The following is a 15399-nucleotide window of genomic DNA, read 5'->3' as shown; positions in this document are numbered from 1 at the left end:
CCCATATGTTCTGGGCATGCCCAGCACTGGAAGAGTTCTAGAAGGGGGTGGCGGGGACAGTGTCGAGGGTGGTTGGATCCAGGGTCAAACCAGGGTGGGGACTCGCGATTTTTGGAGTTGCGGTGGAGCTGGGAGTGCAGGAGGCGAAAGAGGCCGGTGTCCTGGCCTTTGCGTCCCTAGTAGCCCGACAAAGGATCTTGCTACAGTGGAAGGATGCGAGGCCCCCAAGTGTGGAGACCTGGATCAGTGACATGGCGGGATTTATAAAATTGGAAAGGGTCAAATTTGCCCTGAGAAGATCAATACAAGGGTTCTATAAACGATGGCAGCCTTTTCGGGACTTCCTGGCTCAAAGATAGGTATCTTGGTCAATAGCAGCAGCAACCCGGGGGGGGCGGGGATTCCTTATTGTAGTTTCTATTCTGTAACTTTATATTGTGTTAATCTGCGTTGTTATTAATATGCTGTGTTGTTCATGGAGGTGTTGCGAATGTTTATGATTGCTAATATTATTGTTATTTTTGGTATTTTACTATGGTGCGTTATTGTTGTATAAATTCAAAATTTTTCAATAAAAATTATTTCAAAAAAAAAACGAGGGGTTTTGGATCATGGGCTAACATGAGGAGATTGTACTCAATATTATTTCCGTTTATTCCCGAAGTAATTCATTGTGTGTATTACTAGCGGCACAAGCAGTTATTATTTATGTACACAATATGCAGTTCCTACTTTGATTTGCAAATGTATTTGAGCGGACATACCGTCTAGTACTTTAAGATACTGGAAGTGTAGATTACTGAATTTAAACTGTGTCAGCTATAGCTCAGTTGATAGCACTCTTGCCTCTGAGTCAGAAGGTTGCGCGTCTCACTCAAAACTGACACTCCGCTCTTCAATTTATATTCCTACAGTGGCACGGTGGTTAGCACTGCTGCCTACAGCACTGAGGACCCGGGTTCGAATCCCGGCCCTGGGTCACTGACCATGCGGAGTTTGCACATTCTCTCCGTGTCTGCGTGGGTTTCACCCCCACAACCCAAAGGTGTGCAGGTTAGGTGGATTTGCCACGCTAAATTGCCCCTTAATTGGAAAAAAAAAGAAAATTGGGTACTCTAAATTTATTTTTTTAAAAACTTATATTCCTACATTGCGACATCAACTAACTTAATCTTGTGTAGTTTAAGCACTTCAGGACATCCTGTCGTTGTCGAGAGCACTAGATACATTTGCTCCAAATTTTAGTTTTAATGTTTGCTGGAGGGCAAAAGAACAAAATTAATAAACCTGAGAAGACATGTTCTTTTTCCTGCAGTAGATGTTCAAAATAGACTGCCATCAAACGCAGTTAAAAGCTATGTTGAGTAATCCCTTTGAAAGAGACCCAAGGCACTGATAAGAATGCTCGGGCGAGCAGTGCCCCTGCCAACTGTGAAAGACTCGTGCAAAACAACTGAACTCTGTGCTTTGGGCATAACCATTTACGGGTGCCAAGAATGAAGTCTGACGCTACAGAAAACAAATGCCTCTTTCTATTGTCTTGATGGGGTTCTGGAGCCCCACGGGACGTGAAAGCAGAGAGCTGCAATGGAAGCCGACAAGGTTTTATTTTAAGTGGCATTCTCCTGGTGCTTCAGTAGTGTCGTACAAAATACTTGAGAAGGGGCAGCACGGTGGCGCAGTGGGTTAGCCCTGCTGCCTCACGGTGCCAAGGTCCCAGGTTCGATCCCGCCTCTGGGTCACTTTCCGTGTGGAGTTTGCACTTTCTCCCCGTGTTTGCGTGGGTTTCGCCCCCACAACCTAAAAGATGTGCAGGCTAGGTAGATTGGCCACGCTAAATTGCCCCTTAATTGGAAAAATGAATTGGGCACTCTAAATTTTAAAAAAAATACTTGAGATAATCATGCGTTGCATGCAAATATTATGATTTCAATCTTGCTGAGATTGCGGAAATGTCATCTACAGAATGCATGCAAAGATGCATAACTGTTAGATTAGTACCCTATATTTTCCATCTGATTAATTTTAGGTTGCAGGTGAAATGTTTCACGCAGGAGTCTCAATTTATTTGAAGATGTCCTGATGTTCTGCCCAACACTTAACCCTCAACCAATACACGCAAGAGATGATCTGAGCACTTTTTTCTTTGCTATTCTGGGAGATTGCTGTGTGTAAATTAGCTGTCTACATTATAACAGTGATGGCACATCAGAAATTTTTTGTTGGTTGTAATGTGAAGCATCTTGGGACATCCTGAGGTCGTGAAAACTGCTACATAAATCCAAGCTCTTTTGTTTTTGTTTGCTGTGTTTGCCTATAAAATAACAGAGACCATGACACAAAAATATCTGAAGCCCTTTGGAATGTCCTGATTATGTGAAAGGTGCCATAGCTGCAAGTTTATATGTTTGACATAATTTAGTACTGCCAAGCGGAGCAATCAGCAATAAGTCCAGTTGCATTTTGTGGCTATCCCAAGTGCTATTCAATTTTTATTGTGTGTGGACAGCGAACAAGCCCCCTTTGTCTTAAACCGTTCTTATATTCTCTTAATTCAGATTTTGGGAGTTGACTTCCGGCATTTGTGTAGTTCTGGTGTGAGACCCATTTTCTACAACCAAGGACTTGGCTTCCAGACCCAAAACTGGGTTTCACAATAAACCCTGGGAACTGGCTCTTGAATATTAGAGAATCCAAATTAAAGGGACAATATTCGAGCAGCTCTTATTTATTCAGTTTAAATGCTGTAACATCTATGCTGATGGGGATTCAGACAGAAAAATTTTGACTTGGTGTGGTGAATTATATAACTCGTTAATTCTCACTGTATTGCCTTACGTGTATTGTGTCCTTGTGGGCTCTATATACTAGCCGTTGTGGGCTCTGCCCATAGGGGGAGATGAGGAGTTTGTACTGGGCTCCACCCTTGGCTCCGCCCATGGCTCCTCCCACTAACCGGAAGTATAAAGCACTGCAGTCGTAAGCCTGCTCTCAGTTCATCTCGTCGCAGGCAGGCTCAGTTGTAAGACTATTAAAACCACTGTTCACAGGGCAGCACGGTGGCCTAGTGGTTAGCACAACCGCCTCACGGCACTGAGGTCCCAGGTTCGATCCCGGCTCTGGGTCACTGTCTGTGTGGAGTTTGCACATTCTCCCCGTGTTGCGTGGGTTTCGCCCCCCACAACCCAAAAATGTGCAGAGTAGGTGGATTGGCCACGCTAAATTGCCCCTTAATTGGAAAAAATAATTGGGTAATCTAAATTTATTTAAAAAAAACACTGTTCACTTCCAATCACGTGTCTTGTGAATTGATGGTCTCATCACTTGGTTTAAGAAGTTTGAGTGTTAAAAGCAAATTACATACAAAGCCACACTTTAATCTTTAATTCCCTTGTACAAAAAATGGCAAGTTGTTGGCATCTGTAATGTAGGCAGTAAAATAGGAACAAACATGATAAATGACAGGTAAAGTTCAATCCACAAGACTGTAGCTGTTTATTGACTTGGGGAGTGTCTCTGAAAACTTGAATTTTCTTTCTGTTTGAAATGCAGTTTTTCCCTAAAAGGTTCTCAGTTGCCAGGAACTTTGTGATGTGACTGCTCTCCCATGATCATCAACTAAACCTCCGGATGGCTCAGTAAGTAAATGCATTGTGTGGTATAGGACACCCCAAAACAGGTGCATGTTGATTCCCTGTTCTGCTCATGAATTAGAGCTCTGGCAATGCTGGTACTACACTGATCTTTGGTGGTATGACATTGAGTTTTGGCTGTTCTACACCAAGCATTGCTTATTTGGGATGTAAATGTTGCTGGCAAGGCCAACACTTATGGCCCATTAACAGTTTCCCTTGAGAAGACGTGGTATGTTTTCCTCTTCTGTAGTCCATGAATTAGGTGAATTGGACATTCTAAATTCTCCCTCTGTGTACCCGAACAGGCGCCGAAAATGTGTTGACTAGGGCTTTTCACAGTAACTTAATTGTAGTGTTAATGTCAGCCGACTTGTGACAATAAAGATTGTTATTATTATGAAGGCGAAGGTTTTCCTATGTATAGGATTTTTCTGGGGATTTAATGCAGTGACAAACAAGGACAAACTGCCCAAGCCAGGATGGTGCCTGACTTGGAGATAATGGAAGTCTTACTCTTGCCAATCCTTTGCCATGGTAATATGCTTATTGGAGGTTTTGTCTAATCTCCACACAAAAATAGCTTGTTGAAATTCGCCTTTGAGGCTCAGGTAAACGAGTATGGAATACTGTTTACTGTCTGGAATCATATCCGGCTTTACTTTGGATTCTTTCAGAGAAGGGGAAAGAAGTCCGAATTCATTGAGGTCCCTTTTTGTCAGCGGGAGGAACCCATTTCCTTGTTTCTTGGCCTCATTGTGAGCTGGGTCGTGCAGCTGGAATATCATTTAATGTGATGATTGCCTTGTACTAAATTATGGTGCCAGATTGATTGTTGATTTTGTAAAGTGAGGACATCATGGGGCCATGCTATACTTGGGTATTCAAGAACCAGAATGACAGCCCCACTGTGCGACATTGACTCCTTATGTGTTTCAGTTGTTTAATAAATTGCACATTTTATGAGTAATAGAAACTTTTCATTTCGACTTAGTTCAGTAGAGAGTAGATGTTATTGCCTGGCGTAGTGCTGGTTTGAATATCTGAGATTTGATTTCCTCTGTGCTGGATTAATTTGTTGTAATGGGACTGCTCATTGCACTGAAGCTGAGGACAGGCCTGAGTTATGGCGCCTACCATTGTCCAGTGACTGGTATGAAGGACACACTGAGACATCAGGCCAGTGTTCAGCTACCACTTCCATGATCAGATATGTGACTATTGGAACATTTTAGGAAAATTAGATTATAAATGTGGTTAATGGTTAAAAGCTTGGGGTTAGAGTGTATTTTATTGCAATGATCATGTTTTTTAAAAAGAGAGTTCTGTTCTGCAAGGGTTGTGAGGTTTTATTTTAACAGGTAGCAGGTGAAATTGGCCAAGTAATGTGTTTTTCAGTCTGGGCTAATGCATAGTGTTTGCCTGGAGAAGTCCTTGGGGTGTTAATGTGATTTCATCCTTGGAAAGTTCATTTCTTTTTTTTTAGCTTGGGGAGATGAGCTGGGTGGAGAGACATTTTGAGAAGCTGTGGGGTGGAGCAGTTTTAAGGAAATTTGTGGGGAGACATGGCGCGGGATTCTCTCAGCCCCCGCAGGGCTGGACTGGAGAATCGCCACGACCGCTCCGACGCCGGGATGAATCATGCCACGCCGCTCCGACGCCGGGATGCAGAGCGGAGAATCGGCGCCATTGGCGCCAGCGTGGTTGGCGCAGCGCCAGTCGGAGGCCGTTCTACACGGCCCTCCCTGCCGATTCCCGGTCCGGGATGGGCCGAGCGGCCGCAACAAAAAACCCGAGTCCCACCGCCGCCGTCCACGTGTGGTCTTACCCGCAGGGGCCTCAGCGTGGAAGGGTCCGGGGCTGGCCTGTGGGGAGGGAGGGGGGTCCGATCCTGGGGGGCCTCTGCTTTGGCCTGGCCTGCAATCAGGTCCCACCGATTGGTGGGCCGGCCTCTCGGGCTTGGGGCCTCCTTTCTTCCGCGCCGGTCCCCTTAGCCCTACGTCATGTTGCATCGGGGCCGGCACGGAGAAGGGAGCTACTGTGCATGTACGCGTTGGCGCCTGTGCCACTGCGCATGCGCGGGCCCGGCAGAACTCAGTTGGCGCCGGAATCGGCAGCAGGAGCGGCGTGGATCACTCCAGTGCCGTGCTGGCCCCCTGTAGGGGCCAGAATTGCTGAACCTGAGGGCACATTGACGCTGTCGGGAAAGGCGACAGCGTTTCTGATTGCGTCAACATTTAGCCTCAGGATCAGAAAATCCCACCCATGATTTTGGAGAAAAGGCTTTTGGAAGTGAAGTCTGATCTGGCAACACTTGTGTTTTCAGAACACAGATAAAGGCAGTTTTCTTTCCGAGGATAGACGAAAAAGAGTAATAATATTTAAAAATAGAGCAGTCTTGTCTGAAGACAGGGAAGCGGCTGAAACAACTATTAAGGCAACTATTTGAAGATATTTAGCCAGGGTCTGAAGGGGTTCTTACAAGAGACACAATCTGTTCTGAACCGCAAGTATTACTCTATGCGTCGTTGATTTTTAAGCTGGATTCTGAGCTGCAGAAGAAATACCAAAACCCTATTGTTTTTCATGCAATCACTCCTGGAGCGAATCATTCTTTCCTCACAATCTTAATAAACTAAAATATTGGGGTTTTGGTACTGTATCCTATTGACTGGTCGGGTCTGGTCTGGAATCGTAATAGATATCATGCCAACATTTACCATCAAAGACTCACATATGAAGAATGGCTACTTGGACGAGGGAAGTTACTGCGACAAGCCCCTAGTCGCCACATTCCAGCGCCTGTTCGGGTACACGGAGGGAGAATTCAGAATGTCCAAATTACCTAATAGCGCATCTTTGGGACTTGTGGGAGGAAACTGGAGCACCCGGAGGAAACCGACGCAGACACAGGGCGAACGTGCAGACTCCACACAGTCAGTTATCCAAGCCGGAATCAAACCTGGGACCTTGGATCTATGAAGCAACAGTGCTAACCACTGTTAAGTTTACAATTTTACCGCCACTAATTCTATTTATATTTAACCTTAAGGCATGTCTGTTAGTTTGCCAAAGTTCTGCAATCTTCTCTGTCAGCTTTCAAATTCCAGTTTTTATGTGATAAACTATCAACAAAAAATATTAAGTACAATGGGGGAGATTCCCAAAAACAAGTACTTCTGAAGTTGAGTATTTCCAGAATGCACTAAAAATTTTCATCTCCAACACTCTTGGGTTGATGGGGATAACAGAGTGTAGTGAATAACGACGTAGTTTTCAGAGCAACTGCCTGCCTCCAAGTGCCTGGACTGTATTTAGAGTGAGGAGCAGAACCAGAGGTGGATTAAATGAGAAAAATGTTGATTGACACTAAAACTGCTTTAAACGAGAAAAGACATTCACAAACAGAATGTTCCAGGCATGGCCTGAACAGTCACTGTTGTATGTGGGTAGCCTGAACTGAATGCCAGTGTTAGTATTTCTGCACAATTCAGCAATTCAACTCTCAAAATACCCTGATACTTGACATTTCCATTGTCAAAACTACTTCTCTGTTTCTTGTTCCATTTATACATTTGTATTGATATTAAGCAACAGATAAAAAATATGAACGTCCTTGCTTAAAATTTTCCAGTCATTTTAGTTTTGCTTTCATTTAGCTTTGCTTTGAAATGTGGAGAGCAGAAGAGAGACATTTTGATTCTTGGTCCTTTGCTGAGTTTAACTTGTCTCAGTGGCAGCAACCTCCATAGATGTTACATTTGGCCTCTGTACTCCTCGCTATGGAGGCAGAATTTACTGCAGATTCCTGCTGCCGATCGCCACCAGCACCTGCTGTTGCAACATGAACACAGGGGGAGGACAGGATTGGGTTCAGCCGTGATGTAAGGTCATGTATGAAGGAAAAGAAAGACACGCATTCATAAAAGAACACAAGATGTTGGAGGAGGAATAGGCCATTGGGCACCATGAGCCTGCTCCACAATTCAATAAAATCATGCCTGATCTGATTGTGGTCTTAACTCCATTTTCCTGGGGCGGCTCGGTGGCGCAGTGGTTAGCACTGCTGTCTCACGGTGCCAAGGCCCCAAGTTCAATCCCGGCCCTGGGTCATTGCCTGTGTGGAGTTTGCACATTTTCCCCGTGTCATGCGTGGGTCTCACCTCCACAACCCAAAGATGTGCAGGGTAGGTTGATTGGCCACGCTAAATTGCCCCTTAATTGGAAACAAATTATTGGATATTCTAAATTTTTTTTAAACTAAATTTTCCTGCTGCCCCCACAATGGTCCTCAACTCCCTTGTCAATCAAAAATCTATCTAACTCAATCTGGAATAGATTCAATGACCCAGCCTCGGGAGACATCTTACTTTGAAACTCTGCCCCCTGGTTCTAGATTGCCCCAAGTGGCGAAACAGCCTCCCAGCGTCCACTGTGTCAAGCCCCCTCAGAATCCTACATGTTTCAATATGTAAAATGATGGGTAGTCTGATATCGTGCCTTTGATGACCGTAGGACAACCCAAAGTAGCCAACGAGGTACCTCTTGAAGTCATTCACTGTCGTAATATAGGAAGCACCACAACCAATTTGCACGCAGCAAGGCCCCATAAACAGTGGCAAGCTGCAGGACTAGATCACCTGGTTTTTATTAGCTGCTGTTTGAGGGTTGTTCACATGCTGAGGCACCAGGATAACTCCCCTACTCTTCTTTGAACAGTGCTTTCCACCTGAAAATTCTGATGCAGCCTCGGTTTGCCGTCTCATCTGACAGGCTGCCGGGGCAGGGCTCCCTCAGAACTGCAGGGGTGTGTCGGCCTTGATGTTCTGCCCATATCTCTATACTGGGTCTTCAACCTCCTGACTGTGCAAGGGTGCAAACAGTCAAAACTCTGCTTAAATAACATGATAAAACACTGGCTGTCAAGGCTGCTTAGAAGAGCTACTAGAGGGCTTCACTAGCCTTTGGCTATATATCTCAGCCAGAATCAGAGAAAAATAAATGATCAAAGTATTGTGTTTCTTGGTGGCTCCCACTGTAAACATAAAAAGCAGCCTATTTCTTAATAAATTAATATAATTATGCACCAACATGCTGGAGGACCTTCGTCCTCCCTTAGGCTTTTAATACAGCTCTTTGTAGCAATCGCCTGATCAATTCAGAAATTTCCAGCTCCATGAATTCCAGCACACGGAGCACCACTAGTTTGACACTGCTGTGCATGCCTCAAGGCAGAACTCTTGCAGTTATGCTGGTAGATGTCACTGCCTACTGACTGCTGAGGGTGCCTCAGGCAGCAAACATTCATCTGTGCTTGCAAAGTTATTTTACTTCAGACATTACAACTTTTTTGGCAGCAAAAGCCTTTTGGTTTTGTTATAAATATTTCACTCCCGTTCAGTGGGCCCGGCAGTTCAGTATTGTATCCATTTTATAGAAACCAACAATGCAAGGTGGGGGGGGGGGGGGGGGGGGGGGAGTGGATGGTTATCTGTAAATTGCTCCTGACCTCTTCCAGACATGTTGACTGGCTGCTTTCTGTTTTGTAAACATTCTCTCCGATTCTATTCTGTTCACTCACGGTTCGTTCCACTTTAGCCAGTGTAAGTTTACCATCTGCTTGAAATGAAGCTCATCCTTTTGGTAATTTTGCCAGGGTCCAAGGTGCCAGACAAGACTTTCACTTTTCCTGGATCATCAACTGGCAGGGGTGAAAGAAAAGTACCGTCTCAGACTCTTCAGTACTGGCACTGATGCTGCGAGCTGGTTGAATAACCTTTCGGTGGTTCGTGAATGTGTGTGTGTTATATATGTATGCACACGTATGTGTATGCAGGCATGTGTATGTGAACGCACATGTGTGTGTGTACGCAGGTATGTATGTATCCGCACGTGTGTGTACATGTATGTACGTATGTGTACACGTGCATGCATGTATGTGCTGGATACTACCTTCTCTTGAATCAAATTTTAATTGTATAGCGAGAAGTGCATTCGTAAAGGATCCATACAGTGTTTTTTGGTCAGGTACTTTATGTCCTCACGCTGCTGAAATTTCATTGCACTTTAAATATGGGACGTTTGACTGAAGGCGGCAGTGGTCAAGTCTAGCAATGAGTCTTAATCCCAGTACTTTGAATCAAAGGTGTTGTAAGATACGAGCGCAATTTGACTGGGCTAGAATCTTGTCCTTAGCTAGGGAACGCTGGTACAAACCAGCAGCAGGAAAATAGTTGCATTGCTGGCTTGCATGGAAGTGGACTGGAATGCTTCAATTTGACCCGTCGAAACCAAAGAAACTTGGGGCGGGATTTGTACCCAACAGCAGCAAACAACTTGCCATTTACCACCATCAGGTGTACAAGTGTTCGTTGAGGTAGAGATGAAACCAATTCATTTTGTTCAGGTGCTGCACACTTTGTCAACACTAATAGTTTTGCGCCAACTTCACATGGATAGATTGTCACTTGCCACTGAAACATAAATGACGGCACTGTCACCTGGTTGTACAAACCACACAATTTTCATGTCCATCGAAGCTGATGCCAATAAGATTGGCAGGTTTACTATAATTGATGACCAGTCCACAATGCCAGCTTTGACAAAGAGTCATCCAGATGCGAAACATTAGCTCCCTTCTCTCTCCACAGGTGCTGTCAGACTTGCTGAGATTGTCCAGTATTTTCAGATTTTTGCTTATGTCAGTTTTAAACCCGGGCACTAAGTTAAAAATCTACCTCCCCCAAAAGTCTCATTCGCAAATCAGTGCCAGAAAATGAACCATAAACAACAGTAGCTCTTACCCACGCTCACTGGTGAAAGCTCAATATTCTTATTTGGATAATTGCTATATGCTAATTAACGTGGTTCAAAGAAAATCCAGCAATGGACTATTTCTGCCTGAATACATGCAGTTTGGTTATCGGGCGACGCTGTTTTGAACTGTAGTGACCAGCCTCGTTAGGCCACAGAAGGTTATTGCCAATGAGAGGTTAAATGTGTACTTCTTCCGGACCCTGGTCTAAAGGTTGGAATCTCGTCATTCTGATGGTTTATCATGCAATTTATGGCCCTTCCCTCCGAGCCACGTTCTGTCAGTATAAGCCATTAGATTTGGTTTGAAATAATTAAGTATGAATTATTTTTAACAGTTTCAAATCATCACTCACGTGTTAAAGTTCCTCTCTACTGTTGTGTGCAAGTAGGCAGGAAGTTGAAAAGGGCTGGGAAGTTTCGCTTGTAAACCCTAAAGGAATTAATGTACACATTTTGTGGTGGTTAGTTTTGCTTCCTGTTTTATGGGTGTGACTCCAGTTTTTAACCATCTGATAGACTTGTGTGAGATGGAGGCCTGAAAACAGACCAAAGTTCAAATCACAACCTCAGATTACACTGAGAAACCGGCTTTTCCAAGTGCCTCGCTGTCGGCCTTGCCTGATTTATCAGCCACAAAAACAAATGTCAAAAACGGATCATAATTAAGTTTCTTTGCTCACAGAGCAACATCGACAGAGCTTGTAGAGAGGTCGTGGCTGCCTGTTTGTCCACAGTGTGTGTGACAAGAGCACAAAGATCTGGTATAATGCTTTGGGGCTATACATGGACTTCTGGGGACTGTAGATCAGAGTTGGTTCATTTTGAAATAGTTTAAAATATTTCCCCAACTTTTTTCCCCTCCTTGCCTAAAGGTCTGACTCCTGTTGGCATATGCTTCCCCAGGCATTAACAACCTTGCAGTAACTTGTCTCTTGTGCATATGTGAATCTTGACGGTGAATATCAACAGGATACTTGACCTTGCAGGGCGTCATTGCTCAGCCTAATCCTGGTTACCCCGCAATATTTACCCATGTACTTTTCGGCAGAAGATACTGCACATCCAGAGTCTAACCCAAACCAGGGCTGATTTTCCTCTCCGGACTGGGGCAGTGGGACGAAATTAGCAAAAGCAAATACCTAATTAAGTAAAAAATTAGCAAATTAGCAATCCCAAAATCTGACCTGGCCACAATAAACAACCCTAAGCTAATGGTTTCAAATTAGTGCCAGAAACTCCAAGACCACCCTCTGAGATATGATTGGAATACCTCTGACCATCTGATTTCTTCCTCCAGTTTGCTGCTATAACGTCATGTATCACCTGGTTGGAAAATACTTTTAAAAATGTAAATAAATAACATGCCATGCACACGCACACAATGTTTGAATGCAAATTGAGCTGCCCAGCATTTCTAATGAAGTAAGCTTCATTGATGCCAGATTCCACCATTGATCTCAGAGTTATGAATAGCCAGTCTGGGCATAGGAAGGTTGATGTACAGTGGAAGGAGATTCTGTACTTCATTGAGCATCTTACAGAAGCTATAATAATTATTGATTGAATCAAAGCATCACAAAGAGTTTATCGAGCAGTTGATCTGCTTAAGGCAGTGCATAGTTGAATGCTACTGAACCAGATAAATTGTAGGTTCCATCTCAGGTCTTTGCTGGTTAGTTGGCCTTACCTGAGGGACAGGATCCTGCTGGGGCATTTGGGTTCTTGCCTGCTGGCTGGAGAGCTAGTGAGAGACCCGCGCTGCCCCTTATCAGGAGGGCCCACCCAACCACAAGGTGGTGTTAAGGCCGGTGCTGGGCCTTCCCCTGGAATCAAGAACCCGGGACTGCTGCTAACTGGAAGCTGGCAGCTCTAGTGCTCAGCAGCTGCCCTGGGGAGGCTGTGGCTGCTGCTGGAAGGACAGGCACTGGAATCCCAGGGTCACAGAGCAGTCTAGGCCACAGGTAAGTAATTTTGCCGGGTGGTGATCGCGGGGAGAAGGGTGCAGTGGGAGCCAGCAGCAAGGTCAGGAGGTGGCTCCAGTGGATCTCCATTTCCCAATGTCCAGTCCTCGATCAAGCCACTGAGTAGCTTTGATTAACCCCCCCCCCCCCCACCCCCCACCCAAAGGAGTTGACAAGCTTACCGCACGGCATTAGCTGCCGTGCATGCCGCTTGGCGACAGCCCCGTGATGCAGTTGGGTTAACCCCAGCGGTGATGGGGTGAGGCCCTTACATGGGCATTAACTGGCTACTTCATGGTATCAGTTGTCAGAGGAGTTCTGGTACACCACCGTTCCACCTAATTGTATATCGTTCCTGCCTTCAAGTGTGCCACCAGCAAGACCACCGGATTCCAGGCCTGAAGGAGCAGGCGGGTGGCTCCCAGCAGAAATGCAACATTTGAGTTCAATGCCATGGTTCAAGGAAGAAACACTCAGCCAGTGCTCTGATTGCTGATTACAGCACTCTCTTCTTTTTTTATATATAAATTTAGAGCACCCAATTCATTTTTTCCAATTAAGGGGCAATTTAGCGTGGCCAATCCACCTACCCTGCACATCTTTGGATTGTGGGGGTGAAACCCACGCAAACACAGGGAGAATGTGCAAACTCCACACGGACATTGACCCAAAGCCGGGATCGAACCTGGGACCTCGGCGCCGTGAGGCAGCAGGGCTAACCCTCTGCTCCACCGTGCCGCCCGACAGCACTCTCTTTTGATCATTGACTGGGCAGCACGGTAGCATTGTGGATAGCATAATTGCTTCACAGCTCCAGGGTCCCAGGTTCGATTCCGGCTTGGGTCACTGTCTGTGCGGAGTCTGCACGTTCTCCCCGTGTGTGCGTGGGTTTCCTCCGGGTTCTCCGGTTTCCTCCCACAGTCCAAAGATGTGCAGGTTAGGTGGATTGGCCATGATAAATTGCCCTTAGTGTTGGGTTGGGTTATGGGGATTGGGTGGAGGTGTTGACCTCGGGTAGGGTGCTCTTTCCAAAAGCCGGTGCAGACTCGATGGGCCGAATGGCCTCCTTCTGCACTGTAAATTCTATGAAAAAAAAATCAGTGCAAATATGTGGTTTGGATGAGGACACGGTTAAGCATGGTTGTGATTGGTTGCACACTGTAGTCAAAATATCTCATCAACAGTCACTGAAGTCTCATGTATAAAGAATGCCTACCCAAACAGGAGGTTGCCTTCCATCTATATAACAGACCCAGCAGGAAGTTATGTCTTTATAAAAGAGGGACGGGAGAATAAGATGAATGAAAAATGCTGCCTGGACAAAGTGTGCCACCTCACTTTAAGAAAGTATATTTTGATGAAGTCCGTGAACTTGCCATTTTAATTGTTGGGCATGCGGATAGCAAGTTTCAAATCCTGTGCTTATTTGTGCTAAAATGCTGCTTTGTGACATAATATTGTAGCAGGTTGGGGTTTTAATTACTGTGGTGTTGCTTATATATTGGTCGATCTTGAGGAAAAATAATTCCTGACAGGGTGCAGAGCTGCGCTGCTTCAGAAGGAGGCGAGCCCACTTTGAACATTTCACTCAGTGTTAATTAAACTGCCAGCCGTCTGTCTTCAACAGCTGTTTTTGTTTTCTCTTTCAAAATTAACAGGTTTCTAATTTAATTTATTAGGACCAGCAACTACCAGAATTAAAATGACAGGTTAGCAGCGTAAGTAAATGGAGCCTGCACCTGGTTTAATCTGTCACTCTTGGACAGAGTTATAATTACTCTTACAAGCCACCGCTGCAATCAAATTTGGGGAATAAAATGGCATAGCTGTCAGTTGGATTTAGCAGCCGTACATGTCCTAAGTGACAAGTTTAGTTATGTCACAACCCCCTGGGCTGGTATGCAGCCAATTCCAGCCCCACTTGTCCCGGAGTCGCAATACAATTGAAATTCAGAAAAAATTCTTGGACAAAACACCCAAAGTTTTTGGCCCTCAGCTGCCCAATAACCATAGTCACCAGGTTAGTAAATTTAAGAGCAATTACGATTATAAAAAACAATAACTCATTAAATATGTGACAAAAACAACTGGTTAACTGTTATAAAATATATACGCACACACACAAATACACACAAGACAAACAAACACAGAGGGGAAAAGAGGGGTGTATAAATAATGATGAAAGTAAAAGGATGAAGAGTCTTTGTTTCAGATGGTTGTCTTCTGGTACAACTTTCTTCAGTCTTGGCTTTCATTCTGGAGGTTCATCCAGGTTTTCAGAAGCTTCAGAAATACGGCAACTATGCAGCTATTCCGGAGAAAGAGAGAAAGACTCACAGCTTCTACTCTGAGCATCCAAGACCCGGCCGACCTTACTTTCCTTGGTTCTCTGAAAACGATCCGACTTGGATAGGACCCAATCACCGCCTGTGCCGGGCAGAATATGGGCTTTTGCCAATTCATTGGCTGCCAGCCAACCAATCTACCCAAATGCTTCTGCCAAAAAATCTAAGTTCTGCTATTGAAAAGCTAGCACAGTGTACTATTATGTAACTTTTGAGTTCCTCATGTCCTCTCCTGGACTGAAAGGTATATGTCCATTAAACATCCATGGATCAAAAATGATAAAGGCAAAATGGGGGTGGCACAGTGATTAGCACTGCTGCATCATAGCATTAGGGACCCGGTTCAATTCCGACCTCGAGTGACTGTCTGTGTGGAGTTTGCACTTTCACCCTGTGTCCATGTGTGTTTCCTTCGGGTGGCTCTGGTTTTCTCCCACAATCCAAGGATGCGAGGGTTAGGTGGATTGGCCATGCTAAATTGCCCCATAATGTTCAAAGATGTGCAGGTTAGATGGCTATGGGGATAGGGCGCGGGAGTGGGATGAGGTAGGGTGATCTGTCAGAGGGCCGGTGTAGAATTGATGGGCCGAATGGTCTGCATAAGATAAAGATGCATGGCGTTAAGGGTAAGTAGCATTGTGGATA

The 15399-nt window shown here is 45.0% G+C and overlaps 1 protein-coding gene across 13 annotated transcripts in view; it reads left to right on the top strand.

The window, feature by feature from the left end:
* Positions 1–15399, top strand: part of raraa (retinoic acid receptor, alpha a) — a 656519-nt gene that overhangs the window by 253325 nt on the left and 387795 nt on the right. Inside the window, exon 1 of one of the 13 annotated variants that reach the window (XM_038778945.1) lies at positions 3620–3638. The exons of the other annotated variants lie outside the window; for them this stretch is intronic. The gene's annotated coding sequence lies outside the window, so the exon portion shown is untranslated. Of the gene's footprint in view, positions 1–3619; positions 3639–15399 lie in introns of those variants that run through there. 13 annotated transcript variants of the gene reach the window in all.

Source organism: Scyliorhinus canicula, chromosome 19 (genome assembly GCF_902713615.1).
Source record: "Scyliorhinus canicula chromosome 19, sScyCan1.1, whole genome shotgun sequence".
NCBI lineage: Eukaryota > Metazoa > Chordata > Chondrichthyes > Carcharhiniformes > Scyliorhinidae > Scyliorhinus > Scyliorhinus canicula.
Note: the sequence above shows the minus strand (reverse complement) of the source record. Positions and strands in the feature narration are given on the sequence as shown.